This window comes from Euprymna scolopes, chromosome 33 (genome assembly GCF_053919585.1).
Source record: "Euprymna scolopes isolate OS-2025 chromosome 33, ASM5391958v1, whole genome shotgun sequence".
Classification (NCBI taxonomy): Eukaryota; Metazoa; Mollusca; class Cephalopoda; order Sepiida; family Sepiolidae; genus Euprymna; species Euprymna scolopes.
In genome coordinates this window covers 2375861-2396212 of record NC_136514.1, presented here as the reverse complement: position 1 = coordinate 2396212, position 20352 = coordinate 2375861, and the positions used below count along the sequence as shown (strand labels likewise).

Here is a 20352-nt window from a genome sequence, read left to right as displayed (position 1 = left end):
TTATTATAACATTTAGTTTTTTTTGCATAAATAATATCAGTAATTATTACAACATTTAGTTTTGTTGCATAAATAATAGCAGTAATTATTGCAACATTTAGTTTTATTGCATAAATAATATAATTATTACAACATTTAGTTTTATTGCATAAATAATATAATTATTAAAACATTTAGTTTTATTGCATAAATAATATCAGTAATAATTACATTTAGTTATATTGCATAAATAATATAATTATTATAACATTTAGTTTTTTTGCATAAATAATATCAGTAATTATTACAACATTTAGTTTTGTTGCATAAATAATAGCAGTAATTATTGCAACATTTAGTTTTATTGCATAAATAATATAATTATTACAACATTTAGTTTTATTGCATAAATAATATAATTATTAAAACATTTAGTTTTATTGCATAAATAATATCAGCAATTATAACAGCATTTAGTTTTATTGCATAAATAATATCAGTAACAATTACAACATTTAGTTTTATTGCATAAATAATATCAGTAATTATTGCAACATTTAGTTTTATTGCATAGATAATATCAGTAATTATTACATTTAGTTATATTGCATAAATAATATAATTATTACAACATTTAGTTTCATTGCATAAATAATATAATTATTAAAACATTTACTTTTATTGCATAAATAATATCAGTAATTATAACATTTAGGGTTATTGCATGAATAATTTTATTATTACAACATTTAGCTTTATTGCATAAATAATATAATTATTACAACATTTAGTTATATTGCACAAATAATATAATTATTACAACATTTAGTTTTATTGCATAAATAATATAATTATTACAACATTTACTTTTATTGCATAAATAATATAATTATTACAACATTTAGTTTTATTGCATAAATAATATAATTATTACAACATTTAGTTTTATTGCATAAATAATATCAGTAATTATTACAACATTTAGTTTTATTGCATAAATAATATCAGTAATTATTACATTTAGTTATATTGCATGAACAATATTATTATGTCAACATTTAGCTATATTGCATAACTAATATAATTGTACAAACATTTAGTTTTATTGCATAAATAATAGCAGTAATTATTGCATGTAGTTATATTGCATGAATAATATTATTATTAAAACATTTAGTTATATTGCATAAATAATATCAGTAATTATTACATTTAGTTATATTGCATGAATAACATAATTATTACTACATTTAGTTTTATTGCATAAATGATATCAGTAATTATTACATTTAGTTGTATTGCATGAATAATATAATTATTACAACATTTAGTTATATTTCATAAATAATATCAGTAATTATTACATTTTGTTATGTTGCATGAATAATATAATTATTACAACATTTAGTTATATTGCATAAATAATATCAGTAATTATTACAACATTTAGTTTTATTACATAAATAATATAATTATTACAACATTTAGTTTTATTGCATAAATAATATCAGTAATTATTACATTTAGTTATATTGCATAAATAATATAATTATTACAACATTTAGTTTTATTGCATAAATAATATAATTATTACAACGTTTAGTTTTATTGCATGAATAATATAATTATTACAACATTTAGTTTTTTTGCATAAACATTATAATAATTACAACATTTAGTTTTATTGCATAAATAATATAATTATTACAACATTTAGTTTTATTGCAGAAATAATATAATTATTACAACCTTTAGTTTTATTGCATGAATAATATAATTATTAGAACATTTAGTTTTATTGCATAAATAATATAATTATTACAACATTTACTTATATTGCATAAATAATATAATTATTACAAGATTTAGTTATATTGCATAAATAATACAATTATTACAACATTTAGTTTGATTGCATGAATAATATAATTATTACAACATTTAGTTTTATTGCATAAATAATATAATTATTACAATATTTAGTTTTATTGTATAAAGAATTTTATTATTACAACATTTCGTTATATTGTATAAATAATATAATTATTACAACATTTAGTTATATTGCATAAATAATATAATTATGACAACATTTAGTTTTATTGCATGAATAATATAATTATTACAACATTTAGTTTTATTGCATAAATAATATCAGTAATTATTAAATCTTACTTAATTGCATGAATAATATAATTATTACAACATTTATTTTTATTGCATAAATAATATAATTATTACAACATTTAGTTTTATTGCATAAATAATATAATTATTACAACATTAAGTTTTATTGCATAAATAATGTAATTATTACAACATTTAGTTTTATTGCAGAAATAATGTAATTATTACAACATTAAGTTTTATTGCATAAATAATGTAATTATTACAACATTTAGTTTTATTGCATTAATAATATAATTATTACAACATTTAGTTTTATTGCATAAATAATGTAATTATTACAACATTTATTTTTATTGCATAAATAATATAATTATTACAGCATTTAGTTTTATTGCATAAATAATATAATTATTACAACATTTAGTTTTATTGCATAAATAATATAATTATTACAACATTTAGTTTTATTGCATAAATAATATAATTATTACAACATTTAGTTTTATTGCATAAATAATATAATTATTACAACATTAAGTTTTATTGCATAAATAATGTAATTATTACAACATTTAGTTTTATTGCATAAATAATGTAATTATTACAACATTAAGTTTTATTGCATAAATAATATAATTATTACAACATTTAGTTTTATTGCATTAATAATATAATTATTACAACATTAAGTTTTATTGCATAAATAATATAATTATTACAACATTTAGTTATATTGCATTAATAATATACCTAATTATTACAACTTTCTAAACTGAACTCTACTGATTTAGTGATTCTGTTTGAAATTCTGTCACGATTCACTAGTTTTGCCGAATCTAGGAATGAAATTTTGGTTTTATTTTTTTTATCCTATTGTTCAGCATTATATTACACATATTCTCACATGATTCGTGATTCTCCTCTCGTGATATATTAGAAATTCTAAAATAGTGTTCTTTATAGTGTTATTTCATCTCATATTTTTTCGCATTTTTAACCCAAGAAGTATCTTGATGTTTCTGCTTCTTCCTGATTTCCCTGACAAGTCTCTTGATTTTATTGCTAGACTTCTTTTTGGTATTGAAAAACTCTAAGTATTCCGGACTTGGTTCAATCCCTGTTGTAGTTTTCAAACGTTGTGATCCTAAATAATACTCTATTTTTCTCAAATAATTCAATCTTTGTTTGTCTCAGAGCTGTTTCCATTCTTGCTGAAAGGAGTATTCTGTCGCCCCTCTTTTTAATCGTGTTGATAGTCCGTTTAACCAAGTATCGTCCGGTTAGTCTGCACTCTGTTGATTGCAAAGTTTTTTTGTTTTTTTTTTTAAATATTTCCCAACATGAAGCCTGTTTATTTTCAGGAAATTCTGGCCTCTTTAATTGCGTTCGGCTTTCATATTTTTTCATTCAACTGCTGATCATTTAACTGCGTAACTAACCGGATCTGTCAGTGTATGTATTATTCGAAAGAAGATAGAGCCATTGTGCTAGACATTTCGAAGACGTTCGACGTATTATAGTTCTCTACACAAACTTCACTATTAAGGTATTAGTTATGAAGTTCTTATTAGGTCTTTTCCTTCTGATCGAAACGAGTAACGCTTAATGGCGTTGTTAGATACAAACAAGTTTTGGTTATCAAAATTATACGTCGAAAACTATTTTCGTTTTGAATGAAAACAAATGACACTTTTTACAACTCGTCAAATTGATTTGTTTATTTTTCATTCATCAACACTCAACTGACAACTAACACATCAGAACATGGTGAGGGGGCGGAGTGGAGTGTGGCTTTGCAAAAATCTGTCTTCTTTGGGTCGCCTGTCCTTTTATTATCGTCAAATTACCTCATAACCTTTTTTGTTCCACCGTTGTTTATCGTTTCCAAACAGCAAATCAGTAAGCTAGTTTACTCCAATTACCTTTTCCATAATGTCGGTCAGAGCTTTTTTTTTTACATAGGCATCACCACTTATCAAGGCCAAGAGGCCACTCAAGGATAAGGGTTAAAGAGTGTACAGTAGAAATTGGACAACATAGTAATCATTAGTAATGAAAACCTTTATGCCATACCCTATCAAAGGCCTTAGATATGTCAAGAGCAATTGCCCTAGAAAGGTTGTCTCCGTCGAGAGATTTGCTAATCTTATGAGATATAGCTTCCCCAGGCATTATGACATCATTGTGACGTATTCCATCGATGGTCCCAGATCCCAGGATTTTCTGCAACACTTAGACCACATCCGACATTTTAAATGCAACACTGCCTACACTCCATCCTTCTGCAACGGGTTCTGTTCTATGGTTCTGTTCTATGTCTTTCAGAGGATCTTACTGAGAAAAAAAAACTTTTAGACAACACCACTCTCTATGAGGTATTGCTTCTCACCCAATCAATTTAAATATGCAGCTAGATATCTCACTGCTGATGCAATTCTCTACATGTATAAAAGCCAAGTACGTCCAAGGATGGAGTACTGTTGCCACATTTGGGCACGAGCTACTAGAAGCAGCTTATCCTGCCTTGACAAAGTTTAAAATAGACTTCGTAGCCTAGTGGAATATGCGTTTTTCTCTTCCCTGCAACCTCTTTCTTACATAAAAGACGTTGCGAGTCTGTCTCTGCTTCATCTTTATTTTCATGGCAAGTGCTCGTCTGAGCTCCAATCTATGGTCCCTCCCCTGGCTTGACTTTCACGAAAAACACTATCAATAACTTCCACGACTCTATATCTATGCCTAAACCTAAACGTAGATTCCATGAACTAAGCTTCTTTTTAAGAACTGCACGTTTCCTTGCTTTCCAACTGACTACAACATTGTCATCTTCAAGTCTAAAGTCAACAAATTCTTGATGAGCCATCCTCTTAAGCAATCTAATTTACCAAATTTCCACTACTAACGATTATCACGACATGTTCCCTTTTGACCACTGTACAGTCATTAACTCTTATCCTCGAGTGGCCTCCGGGCCTTGATAAGTGGCGACTCGTTTGTACAAAAACAAGTGAGGCATGCATGGTCCTCCGTGATCGCACAGTGAACGAGACATAAAAAATGACGTCAAAGGGGACGTCAAATCCTGGTGAGAATGAACAAACAGTGCAGTTTTAGGCGTGAACATATGTAAATTTGAGTTCTGCACCACGCAAAAAAAAAAAAAATGACCAAGGCCATCATTTGCCCTCCCCCATTTAGCCTCAAAAGTCCCCAAGGTCTTAACATATTTAAATGTGAGTTCAGCACCATGCAAAACTGCTAAATAGATATACACAGAAAATTTTCGACAAATATGATAAATTGTCCAAAAAAATGGAATGGTTTTATTAGCCTAAAAGAGCCCTTGTGGCACATCCAAGAGTTATCGAGAAGTATAGACAAACAAAATTATATAGAAATCAGTTACAACTTTTTTAGAAAGTTTTATCCAAGGCATCATTTTCTTTTTTTAATAAGCACAAAAGTGTCAATTTTAACCTGAAAGGCACCCGTAGGGGGCAACCGGAGTTTTCCCGTAAAATCCGTTCTGTTACTTTTTTACTCATATCATGTTTAATGTTTGTCCAAAATTTGAAAAAATTCCAAGGCGTAGTTATTGAGAAAAGTGAAAAGGTGAATTTACAGGTCAACCCTTCTTTTGTTGGGCGACCAAAAAGCTAATCTAAAAAGCTACTTGGGCTCAGTGGTAGATTAGGTACGAAATGGCTTGTTTTTTAACCTGTTAAGACTGTTTGAGTCCTTCAATAAACGTAGTGTATCCCTTTTCTTTGTCAGATACTCATGCATGGTTTCTGCTCTAAAGGGAGGATCAACTGTTGGCACTTCATTCTTCATTATCAATTTTTTTTAGTTCATATATTGTATCCCTTGCTCTTTCTGCTTCTTAAAATGTCGGTTCTCTCTATGACTCTAAATAAACTTTCACACCTGAGGCTTTTCTCTATCTCAACAAATCTACTATCAGGCCATGTATGGAGTACTCTTGACATATTTGGGCTGTCACATCTCTGTCTCATTTGGATGTCGTCATAAAGTGTAATTTGATTGGTCGCTCGCTTTTTTCCTTCTCTGCAACCGCCCTCTCACAGACGTGATGTTGCTAATCTCAGTCTTTTCTACAAATACTATCACAGTATGTGTCCTTCAGAATTGTCTGATCTATTCTCTGCTTCCTTTGTTTCAGTTCGTTTGACTCGTGAATCTATCTAGTGTTCTCCATTAATTCGCTGTTTTGATATTTCATTATAATACTGCTTCATATTCTAGTAGCTTCTTTACAAGAACTGTAAACTTATGGAACTCGTTCTCTGCTGACTGCTTTCCTCTTACCTATAACTTTGTTTTTTTTTAATACTACAATCAGTAGGCATCTCTTGTCTCTGAGATAATCATCTTTCGTTCTTATTAAGTCGTTACATAACATGAGTCACACCCTGTGTACAGTTGTTTGCATATAAAAATATATTTCATTTCACGATGGTAGATTGTGCTACAATCAGTTGAGATTAAAATAGATACATAAGAAAAGTCTCTTTTCTTTCTGTTACGCATCATCTTTTCAACACGCATACAATACGCACATGAATTACACGGTATATAAGACATTTCCATCAACTTCAACACACTGGACCATTTGTAAAAAAAATTAAACATCCAATGTAGCAGAAAATCCCGGGAACATCAACCTGAAAGAACAGTTGGAAATAACTTATATACCATACATTACGACCATGTAATCCCTACAGCCACCTACCTTGAAAATGCTACTGTGAAACCTAACATAGTTATATGGAATAAGCCAGAGGGAGTTGCAACCTAGGTTGAAGTGAATGTTCCTAATGGTGCAGGTCTGAACAGAGCTGAAAGAGAGAAACAGACCAAATATCAAGGTCTCATGTATGATATGAAAAGAAACTGGAATCTTAAAGAGATATCAATCATACCAGTTATTATAGGTGCCACGGGGCTTATGAAGAAGAACCTGAAGTCCTACCTAACTAATATTCCTGGTGAACCAAGTGCAAAAGAGATCCAGACGATTGCACTTAAAGGATACTAAAAAGAGCTCTCGGTTGATTTCAATAAAAAGCAGGGCAATGTTGGCAGCTGGACTGGCTACCCCATACTCAGCATTACAATCTTCAAAGGAAGAAATTTTTTTAAAAATGTGTACAGAGTTTTCAGACTTACAATTTACATTGCGTACAATAAAGTCTGAAAACAATACGCACATGAATTACACGGTATATAAGACATTTCCATCAACTTCAACACACACACATACACATACATATGCGTACAGAGTTTTGGGACTGTATTGTACGCAATTTACATTGCATACATATTTAACGGACACAACGTGATGCAAATTCTCTCAGGTTTGCGAAAAAATAACTATTTTTGCTTTATTATTTCCGTGATGTTTTCATTTTCAATTGCTTGCATGAACGTGCATAGATGAGAGACGTTTTCCAAGCGTCAGCAAACTCCTTCAGCCTAAAAATGGGTTGATATTTCTTTAAACTTGTGAATGGATCTAAAGATTGCTCTCGCGTAATCGTCCTACCTGTTTTAGCATTGCTGTTATAAACTATTCCATGTAAACTTCTTGAAAACGGTAATAGCGTCTCTTAGATGCGATCCATCAGCACGCTTTCGGATGAGAAAGCTCTTTGTCGAAGAAAAACTATCCAATTAAACCACCGTGAAGAACGGACCGGAAATCCTATGGTGAGCACGCGTGCACGTGCGAGCGTATGCGTGTTTTTCTGTATGTATGCGTGTGTCGTTCACACGAAAGTAGGTTCGCTTGAATGGGCTCAGAAGAAATGATCACCGTTTTTACAGGAAGTAATGGTTGACATGGCCACCTGCAGGCAAAACCTTTAATTTCCTTCCAGTGACCGAAAAGCGATAAACGTCGGATAATTAAAGATTACAGGTTGGAATATCTGTATTTAACTTGCAAAAAAAAAAAACGAGCTGGAAAGTTGGTAGGATTAAAAAGGAGTTAGGAAAAGCTAATAGAGAAAAGAAAAGAGAAGGGGGGAAGTCATACACACATAGAAGGATATAATTATTTGAGATTTAAACACAGTAGAGATAAATATTTCTGAAGAAAAAGACGCAAAACATAATATACATAATATAGATTACAAATCAGCCGCATATATACATATATATGTGCATATATATTATATATACATGTATATATATATACATATATATATATATATGTATATATATATATATACATGTATATATAATATATATGCACATATATATGTATATATGCGGCTGATTTGTAATGAAAAAATTATATACCTATATTATTTATATATATATATATATATATATAAATAATATAGGTATATAATTTTTTCATCATATGAATATTATTGGCTGAATATGTTTCAAATGCGAGGACATTCAAAGTGTGCCTTTTTTTTAAAAAAAACAACTGTTTTTAAATAGCACATGAGACTACATTTGAAATTAAAAATGCAGCTGAAACATGCATGCATATATGCAGTAAAAAATGTCCGCATGAATAAAATATTCATGCTATAATACAGCTCTACGTGTTATTGAGTGCAATCTTATTAGCACCGAAGTTTTGTTGAATAACATCTAGAAAAAACATAAATTATCTATCTATCTATATATATATATATATATATATATATATATATATATATATATATATATATATATTCCAATAAATAAATAAAATAAATAAAACAATTATATTACTAAATTTACTCAATAAAATTATATTATACTATACGAATAAAAAAGCATAAGGACGAATTATTCCCCTTTGACCATATTACTAGACAAAACAAGATAATCTCCCTTCATTTTGAATATTTATATTTTTATTTAAACCTATATTAAGCGATGATGAAATAAGCTAACCGTTAGGAACTTCCCTTTTGGCGTTTCAATTTGAAATTAGGCAGTTAGAGCATGTAGAAGCTACAGAAACCATCTAAATGAATTCCTCTGAGGATTATTACGGCTTTCAAAGGATGAACCATTTTAAGGTAAAAAAATATATATATATATATATATATATACTTATATTTGTTGAAATTCTCTTAATAGAATATTATTATAACATTATACATATAACCAGCTTTGTAATTTTATTCTAACGTTTACTCTAAACCCAGCTATGTAATTTTTTTCTAACTTTTATTATTAACCAATATTACTTTACTTATCTACATCATTAATTAACTATTTTTCCTTACATTTTAATATTTTCCAGATTCATCTGCACTACTTAAATGCTAGGTTTATTTATGGTGTCTTTTATTTAAAAAAAAAACACCCAATATTTTGCTGATGAGGAGACTTTGTTTTCATAAAAACTATATGCTAAAATTATTGTCCTTGATTCAATGTCTGTCACAATAAAACAAACATCGTTTCCGAAACGATCGTACAATCAATTTATTGGCTTTGTTGTGCGCCTTCTTATGAAACGGATTTTTAATTTGTGATTTTTAATTTTAATTTTGAATTATAAATTATCAATCACCTTACCATATATATATATATATATATATATTTATGTACACACACACACACACACACACACACACACACACACACACACATATATATATATATATATATATATATATATATATATAGGGAGATAATTTAGGCCGTTTGATGTTTTCGGTTCATTGATTACTAGAAGGCGTCTGTGATTTAATAATTAATTTAATCAGACAGATCCAGAACGTGCTACGATGGCTTATTTAACAAATTAAGGATATATATATATATATATATATATATATATATATATATATATATATATATATATATATATATATATATAATGTTACCCGATCGCCATCTCATTAATCAGTGAGTGCCCAGATGTGCTAAGTCCGGGCGTATTCCTTAAACGCCTGGATGTGTTCGTTGATACATTCTTATTGGATATGCACGGCTTCCGAAATCGTGCAGGTATATGCTGGACCATTCTGACTCCCAGGCGCTGAAGAGTTCGACCCACATAGTCACACTGACATTTGAATTCATAAATTACTAAGCATTTGTCCAGTATGGGTAGAACATCTTTCTGAAAAGCTGGGAAAGCCTTCTTGGTCCCAAATACCACACGGGGTTGCACCGCATATAAACAGCGGGACACCACAGATCTGAAGCTTTAAATATGCCGGAGATTTAGGTGATCCGGAGAAAATGTCGGTATTCGATTGCGCAAGTGTTTTATGAATAAACTTGGCAATTATACCCTCGGGAAAACCATTTTTAATGAGTAAATCTGTTATCTTTTTCAGTTCAGCTTCTAGTTTGCTGGCCATGAAAATCATAAGCGCACGATGGACCAACGTTTTAATCAAGCTGATTTTCCTACTCATAGGGGCAAAGGAATGCCAAGTAATATACAGGCCTGTGAAAGTCGGTTTCCTGTATATCATAGCAGAGAAATTGTTACCAAAACATCCAAGACGGGAAGAGAATCATTGTGTTCCTACTCCATGGTGAATTTTAGAGCTGTGTGGAGATTATTCAAATGCAGGAAAAATTCACTCACTTTATGGCGAAACTTGAAAATGACGAAGGTGTCATCATGGCCAATAACGAAAGGGTTTAGTAACCCGAGGGAATAACACAGACTCCTGGAAACCTAGGAGGATATTAGGCAGGATATCACCCAGAGGACTGCCTATTGCCACCCCATCTTCCTGATGATACATTTCATTGTTGAAGCTGAAACTGACCGACTTAGTAGCCAGTTCCATAAGTTCCAGAAAAAACACTCGTATCACCCACACTGAGGATTGAACCATCAACCTCCAGCAGACTATCACTTAGAACTGATTATACTTAGCGCTTTTATCCGTTGCACGAAAGCTAAATTCAAATTGTCACCCTGCCTTGACAGAATTCAAAATAGACTTCGTAACCTAGTGGGGAGATCCATTTTTTCTTCCCTGCAACCTCTTTCCCACAGAAGAGTTGTTGCGAGACTCTCTCTGCTCCATCGTTGTTTTCATGGCAAGTGCTCGTCCGAGCTTCAATCTATCGCCCCTTTGCTAAACTTTTATAAAAAAGCTCGCATCTAGCTACAACCACTATCAACAAGTTCCTCCACTCTCTGTCTCTGCCTAAATCTAAACACAAATTCCATGAACAAAGTTTCTTTCTTTGAAGTTCCCACCTGTGAAACTGTTCTGCTGGCTTGATTTCCAGCTGGCTAAAATTTGGTTGTTTTCAAGTCAAATGCAAACAAATTCTTGTAGAATCGCCCCCCCCCAATCATCTATTTCTACCTCATTTCCACCACTATTAATACGCTGTTGTCTCAGTGACTACCGTACACTCATTAATCCTTATCGTTGAGTGGCTTTCGGGCCTTGATAATTGGTGCTTCACATGTATAAAAATTCTATATGTTCTTCATATTTATTATCTGAGTATCTTATGCGTATTTTTATCCGCATAATTGTTAATCTATATTTTTTTATGATTTGAACTTTATTTCTATTTTTCACACCTTGATTCGTTTATCCGTCTTTCATGTTATCGTTCTTGATCTGTTATTATTGCCACAGTTTTCTACGTCTTTATTTGATGAACGAAAGTTTGAGGCATTTCTTTTAATAATACGAAAAGGTCAACAATGTTTCAAGATTCACGATCGCCGACCCGAGTAGCCTCCCTTGCCCCGATGGCAGAAAGTTAATCTAATTTTCTAATTCGAAATGACAATCTAATCGAATTGAAACGAGTATCTATTGTTCTCGTTGTTTGATCCATAATATCACATGATAACAAAATACGTAACATCTACTTCGGCCACGGTTCTCGTTTTTCCTTTGATTTAATAAAGTTAATTATCTGTCTCTATAAACACAACCTTTATTGTTTTTGTTATTTTGTATAGTTATTTATTTAGTTAGGTAGTTTTTCTCGGGGAGGTTAAACACGTATATCTCCTCTAAATATGGTTAGACACGGATCGCTCCTCTAAATAAAGTTGGACACGTATAACTCCTCTAAATAAGGCTAGACACGTATAGTTCCTAGTTCCTATAAATAAGGTTAGACAGATAACTACGCTAAATGAGGTTATACACGTATAGCTCCTCTAAGTAAGGTTAGACACGAATAGCTCCTCTAAATAAGATTAGGCACGTATTACTCTTCTAAATAACGTTAGACATGTAGCTCATCTAAATAAGGTTAGACACGTATATTTCTTCTAAATAAGGCGGCCCTGTCGGTGGGGCATTAGAATACGCCGACTGCCGACTGCCCCCCCCCTGCAGAGGGTAAAATTCCCTCAATGGGGGTCCTGGATATGACCTTAAACTATATCCAGTGGTGAGGCCCCAGCTTGTGGGCTTTGGGGAGTGTGGAACCACCCTTTAATTACCATTGCTCCCAGGTCCACTCTGACCCGGAGTGGTAGTACCTGTTAGAGTCCCAAATATGGGTTAAATAGAAACCGACGTGAAAACAACAAATATATTCTATTAAAAAAAATTTTCTTCAAAATCTTTGGATTCGGCATTAAATAACCCGAAAAGGGTTGATATGCTGTAAAACAAAAACAACCAACCAACCAAAAAAATCTAAATAAGGCTTGACACGTATAGCTCCTCTAAACAGGGTTATATACGATTATTTATGAAAAATTGAATCACTAAGAGTAATCCATTCTAGCCTACAAAAATGCCTAAGCAACTCCCTAAGCATTTTTCCAGTAGTAATTACGTGGTTAGCAATAAACTGATCAATTCTTAAAGAGTTAAAATAAAGACTGGGAGGATGGATTTCTTAGAGCGAAGCAAAATCATACTTCAAGCAGACAGAAACATAATTGCTGTTAGACAGATTTTCGAATATGTATCTAACTGACATTGTAACATAGCGCATATGAGCGCGTATGGAAATATCAGTAACAGCCGTAGGATGGATTGCAAGCGATTTTATTAGTAGCAGGATCAGCATTTGAACATGTATGCAAATTAGAAAGTGTGCGTGAGCTGTCGTTGTACAAAATGGGGGAAAAGGGCACGTCGTGGTCGAGTAAAAAAAGTCAATGCGAGCAGGAGACTGACGTGTTATGTGAAAGCGAGAATGGGCTGGCTGTAGCTAGCGTGCAGTCGAAAGAAAGAGAAACCTTCCAGGTGAAATGGATGTATGACAGCGAGAGATTTTTAAGTTGATGTCGAGACGGAGAGAAAGAAAAACGATAAAATTGTGTTCAAAAAGAAAAAATAAAAGCTGAGTCAAATTTATTTATTTGTCTATTGCGACGTTCCATTACTTATATTTATTTTGGATACTCTGACTAGATCTTTTACCATAAAATATGAAGAAAAAAGAAAGAAAAATGCAGTTTGAAACAAGGGGCGTAAAAAGGGTCAAAAGTGGGGAATTTTAAAAATGGATATTGCGCAATTCGTTGAGTACATTTGTTCGCTTCTTTTCTTCTTGTCTGATCACTTTCGAATTTTCTTCTGTCCTATCAGTCATATTTTCTTGTTTTGTGGTTGTTTTAGTCTTATGGATCGGTTTTGCATTTGCATTATTTTAAGTGATATTGTTCTATACTCGTTTTAACATCGCAAATAGCGTGTTTTCTTTTAGAGGGGAAGTTAGAATAAACAATTTTGACTTGAACATATATTTATAAGTTTTTGTTTTGACTGCTTTATTCTTATAATTAATGAAATTTGAATATTTGAAAAACTTGGCTGGGTGTTTTCAAAGACTGGGACCAATATTTAAACAATTATTACGCGTGAAAAAGTACTAAAGTTAATACTAAAAAAGTCTAACTATATTTCCATAAAGACCAATAATTTTGTCCTAAGCTTATGGGTCGTTTGTAATTAACTATTAATACTTTCATTGTGAAAAATGATTATTAAATATGAAGACATTGTATTTTTGTTTTTAATTTTCATAAAAAACTGAAAAAAGCGCTTACTTTTAGTACAGGATTTGTTAGGCGACTTATAAATAATTTTGATTTATTCGCGGGTTTTTAACTGCGCTTTTGTTTGTTAACATTTTTTTTACATGGGGGTCACCACTTATCAAGGCCCGAAGGCCACTCAGGGATGACGGTTATTGCGTGTACAGTAATCAATGAGATATTATTGTAGTAATCATTAGTATTGGGGGTTTTGATAAAGTGTCTTACTTAAGGGGGCGGTTTGTCAGGAGTTTGTTTATGTTGGACTTGAAGACGTCTTAGTTGTAGTCAGGTAGGAAACAGGCAAGTGGCAGAGAGTTCCACTGGCGTGCATTTCTAAGAAAGAAGCTTTGCTCATGGAATCATTTGGCTCGTTGGATTCAGATAAACACTCAACACTGAAATATGAAATTTTTAAATCGTTGTAAATAAATCGTTAAAATACATGAAAAGCAAGACTGCGTTATGGTCAGGTGAAACACTTGACAAGAAATTCAAACTCTTTTTGAAAATGAGGCGCGGCAGGTTTATAGTAGTGTGGTAAATAATGGACAATCAACAATTCTCCCATTATCCAAAAACCATGAAGTTGCTTGCACAGCAGTCTGAAAAGTTGACTTGCTTACAGCGCGGTTTGCCGTCAACTCTACTTCACACCCTTTAGCACACTCCCTCACAAATTTCCCTTTGCGAACAGAAGGTATACTTGTAGATCTATCACTACAGATGCAATTCTCTATCTATATAAAAGCCAAGTATGTAAAAGGATGGAATACTGCTGCCATATCTGGGCAGGAGCTTCTAAAAACAGCCTATCCTACCTTGACAGAGTACAAAAAAGACTTCGTGGCTTAGTGGGGGATGACCTTTTCTCTACCCTGCAACCTCTCTCCCACAGAAGAGACGTTGCGAGCCTATCCTTGTTTTATCGTTATTTCCATGGCAGGTGCTCGTCTGAACTCCAATCTCTGGTCCCCCCTCGCCAATCTTTCACGAAAAACACCCGTCTAGCTGAATCCACTGTGAAAAATTTCCCCCACTCTATATCTGTGCCTAAATCAAAACGCAGATTCCATGAACAAAGCTTATTTCTTAGAACTGCACGCCTGCTGTGGAACTCTGTTCCTTCTGCCTGCTTCCCACCGGACTACAACTTGGATGTATTCAAGTCCAACGTTAACAAATTCCTAATGAACCGCCCCCTTAAGTAAACACTTCATCAAATCTCCACACTAACGTAATGTACTTGCAATAACCCTTATCCCTGAGTGGCTTCCGGGCCTTGATAAGTGGTTATCACTGTGCAAAAAGAAAAAAAAAGATCTGAAAATCATATCTTCTCATGTCTATTATTTCATACAAGAAGCTAGATACTTCGTATGAGCCTGATCTCATCCCTGCCATACTAATTAAGAAATGCTCCGCTGAGTTAGCTCCTCTTCATTTCAAACTCTATAACAAATGTTTAACCGAATCTTGCTTCCCTAATAGCTGGAAAATTACCTCTGTTGTAGCAGTATTCAAAAATTTTAGCGAAAAAAAAATAACTTGCTCAATTATCGCCCCGTCAATTTCCAGCTACGCTTCGCTACAATCTTTGCATCTTTAATCAATCAAGCGCAAATCCGCTATTTTGTAAACATCAAGCTTCTTTCTGATCAACAGTATGTATTTAGGCAAGCCGGTTCTATTGCAGATATTTTAACTGTTATCACTTATCTCATATGCTATAAACTAGATAGGACGGGTGAATCTAGAGCTGCAGCCTCTGATGTATCAAAGCCTTTGACAAGGTCTGGCATGAAAGACTTTTCACGAAAATGAAATCATGTTATTTCTTAATGAATACTCAACAAACTCAGATACTTACTAGACAAGAGAAAACTTCAAGTTGTCCTCAATAGCCGTACATTCAAATAACATGATACCGCAGATGTGGCCCAATGTCAATCCATTGATCTCTATTATTCCTGATATTCATTAATGACCCGCATGATAAAACTGCGTCATAGATGGTATATTTGCTGCTTACACTACGATCTATAATATACATGAGGATAAAACGAATGCGCATATATCAAAGGCAATGGCAGAAACCCTGGTAAACGATCTTCAATCGGTAGTGGAATGAGGACGTAAGTGGATGTAAGTCAAGTTAAAACGTGGTGGGGAGGTATGTCACAATATAGATTACTCTGAATTTTTTAGATGAGGGTTGATCGTTTATATTACTTGTTTTGATTAGACTATTGCTCTCATCTTGAGTGTTATTTGTGCAGGGTTTCGGTCGGATTGTCCTTCGGCCATCTTCAGGCATGTTGCTTGTTGTTTGGAAAAGGAAAGAGAAAAGTTACTAACTCTGTATATGTTTTCGTATTCTATGAAAGGGAGATAATCCACTATCGATTTTATTAGAGTTGTCTCCCCTTTGTCAACCTTTTTTTTTTTTTTAAATTTCGAAACTAAAACCTTAAACTTGATAATAAGGCACACAATACAGAAATATCTACGGAACCAGAAACTTTTCTCTTTTTGTTTTTGGAAAAAAAGAACATGCCTGAAGACGGCCGATGGTCAATCCGACTGAAATGATGCACAAATAACACTCAATATGAGAATTATAGTCCGATCAATACAAGTAACATAAAGTGAAAGTGCATATCAGAGGGAGAAACAGAATACAGAAAATGGTAATGACGTTAAAAGACTGTTTACATAACGATATTATAAAATCCCCAAGAATCGTCACAGTCGTCGGACTGTGACGATTCTTGGGGATTTTAGATTATTCATACGGAGCTGAGATATATGATGCAACACTGAGTGCATAACGATGATGATGATGATGATGATGATGATGATGACAATGATTTTTTTTACATCAGCGTTGAGAGTCATTACTAATGATGATGGGAACGGGACAGACAGTTATTTTAAGATTATAGACAAAACATATTTACCTTTTCGTTTTGCTTGAATGACGACAAACGAAGACAACAGTTTACAAATATTTCATGATTTTTTATTCATATCAGCTGGATGATGATGGTGGTCAGGGATTCAAGCCTTCTCAATTACATTGTCCTATCCCCGCCTCGTCTCACCTCCCAGAGGGCGTCAGCTCCCGGTGTGGCTGGCTCAAGCTCTCTCTGGCTCTGGCTCTCACTGTGACTCTCCTCTAACTTTGAGCCCTGTCTCAATATATTGAGAATCTCCTTTCTTTATGACATCAAAGCATGAAATTTGAGAACCGAGTCAGTTTAAAAACATACTTTTGTTAAATAGTAGGAGGGGGTCATATTGAAGACACGTAAGAAGATAATAACATTTATAGACTGTTTACATCACAACGACGACGACTGTGGCGATTCCTGGGGATTTTATATTTTTTATGTGGAGCTGAAAGATATGATGCAACTGGACAGTTCTTTTTAACATATGGAGAAGGGGAGATACTTCTTTATGATGATGGAGGGGGACAGACTGTTAACACTTGAAGGGTGTTGCGCAAACTTAATCTACGGATGATAAACAAACACACATTTACCTTTCAGTTGAAATAACGACAACGAAGACAAGTTTACATATATAAATGACTAGCCTGGGTGCCTAGCGTTTCCCGGATGGTTGGAGGTGTGTGTTTAGCAAATAAAATCAAAAATGGTAGTGGCCAGGCTCGAAACTGTACCGCAAGTGGGAAAAGAACGTGAAAAAAATGACGTCTTTTCCGTTGCGTCCATCGCTAAACCGGAAGTGGCAAAGGTTAAAATTAAGGCTAGTCAATCGAAAAGAGGGGATGACTTTCGAAAATGTCGGTAAAAAATCGAGCCCCTTGTAGAAAAGTGGCCAGTTGAGGGTGAAGGAATTAATGTTTTTGGCCAATTTTTCAATATTTGTCGTCCGAAGGGTCGTGCTTCAAAACGATATGAATCTCGTGAAAATCCGTCGCCTCTGTCAAAAGTTTTAGGCAGAATACACACACACATACATTCATACATAAATACCTACATACAGACAGGTGAGATATTATAGATTAGCCTGGGTACCCGGTGTTGCCCAGGTGTTTGTAGGTGTGTGTTGAGCAAACAAAAAAGTTGTAGCAGGCAGGCAGGCTTGAACCCGTATTGCGAAGCAGGAAAAAACCCTGAAAAAAAATACGTGACGTCTTTGCTGTTTCGTTCATCGCCAAACCGGAAGTGGCAAAGGTTTAAATTTACGCTAGTCAATCGAAAAGAGGGATAACTTTTGAAAATAACGACAAAAAAAGCGACCCCTCCTTGTAGAAAAGTGCCCAGTTGAAGATGAAGGTATGAATGTTTTGGGCCAATTTTTCGACATTTGTCGTCCGAAGGGTCGGGCTTGTAAAAAACGATACCAATCTCGTGAAAATCTGTTGCCTCTGTCGAAAGTTTTTGCGAGACATATAAACATGCATACATACATTTAAACAGGTGAGATTTATATTACATACTAGCGTGGGTGCGCGGCGTTGCCTGAGTATTTGTAGGTGTGGGTTGAGAAGAAAGAGTTATAGCAGGCAAGTAGGCTCGAACCCGAAGCCATGACACGAAGGTGAAAGTGAAAATAACCTGACTTGTTACCGCTCGGCCACGACGGGACAGGAAGTGAAAAGCATTCTAATTCAAAGATGAAAAAGTCGACATGCAGAAAGCGAACGTGAATGTGTTAACGCAGGAGAAGAAATAAAGTCACGCACTTATGTTTGGTTGGAACCCAGTTTTTTTCCACCGTGGTGGGGGAAATCACTCCCCCAAGAGTGGGGGGGGCTCTGCCAGTGTCTTAATGGATAGCAATTGTCTGATATGAAGGGTTATTCCCCACAGTGATCAAAGCTGATTGCCTTCGACACCTGCTAGCCACGGAGGCCAGCGACTCGAGTTTTTTTTTTCGAATTAGTTTCACTTTCATACGAAAAAGTCAAAGAAACACGTGGAGAGTAAGACATATCGCGAAAATAGCGTGTAAAAGTCGATCAAATAAAGATAGACGCGACCTCCTTTCGTAAATCGGAGATATTATAATCTAGGTAGCATATAAAAAGTTTTAAGAATGAGTACCTTCTCCTCCTCCCCCGAGTGCCTCTCTCCAAATTACAAAAAAATGTGCACACACTAACACACATTTGCCTTTTTATATAATAGACGCTCATCATCCGGACAATATTTTTCATTTTTTTTTTTATAGTTTTCCACATGTCCATGGAATCTCATACATAATTCGTGAAGAGATTGAAAAATCGAATATGGCTGACCATATATGGAGAGAAGGAAGAACCATCTACTCTAATGAGAGGAAGTAAAAAATGATATAGAGAGAACACTGGTGGAGAACATGACGACTCAAAGAAGCAGCGCATATCTTGGGTGACGCTCATCTACTAAACAGACCTTACATAGAATTTCACACGAGATAGGAATCATTAATTATACATCCTAGTGTTAGATTTGCTGTGATCAGATTCAGATTCTCACTAATGAGTGTCAACCTAGATATTTAAATATGGCCTTTCTATTTATAAATTACAACAATCTTGTCAAATAACCTCCTGTATTGATTGGCTATTTTATGATTTTATGTTTTTAATTACATGCATTTTATATAGTTGTGGCACGTATAATATCCCTTCTCGCTGTTGGAAAAACTAAATTGACTTTAACCTTTTCGTTTAAAGCGAACGCATTCTTTTAATCCTAGTAGACTCAACCCCAATCAACAAAGGTTATCTCTTTTCTACAGCTCAGACCGATCGGACTTTAATGCCGATTACAGCCAATTACATTACTTGTTTGATGGGGTCGGTGACCTTCTTAAAAACCTAGTCACAAGTGACGCTTGGTGTTATGCAAATAAATGGCGAGGAATCGGAAAGAGTAAAGTTCATTAAAAACAACGGACACCTTCTGTCCGTATAATCCATCTTGATTCCAAATTAAAGTTTTACACCATGTTTTTATAAATAATGACAGTTGTCACTCAAAGTTATCACCGGCATTCATTGTTATATTCAAGCTTCGTCCATCAGCATTTGTTTTTAATGATTTTTTTTTAAATACAAATTTTAATCATACAAAATACATAATATTTAAATCGTACAAAATACATATTTAAATCGTACAAAATACATAATATTTAAATCGTACAAAATACATATTTCAATCGTACAAAATACATAATATTTAAATCGTACAAAATACATATTTCAATCGTACAAAATACATAATATTTAAATCGTACAAAATACATATTTC

At 33.3% G+C, this 20352-nt stretch overlaps 1 protein-coding gene across 1 annotated transcript in view; it reads right to left on the bottom strand.

Moving 5' to 3' along the window:
• Positions 1 to 20352, bottom strand: part of LOC145258089 (synaptotagmin-15-like) — a 906872-nt gene that overhangs the window by 411927 nt on the left and 474593 nt on the right. The window lies entirely within an intron of this gene.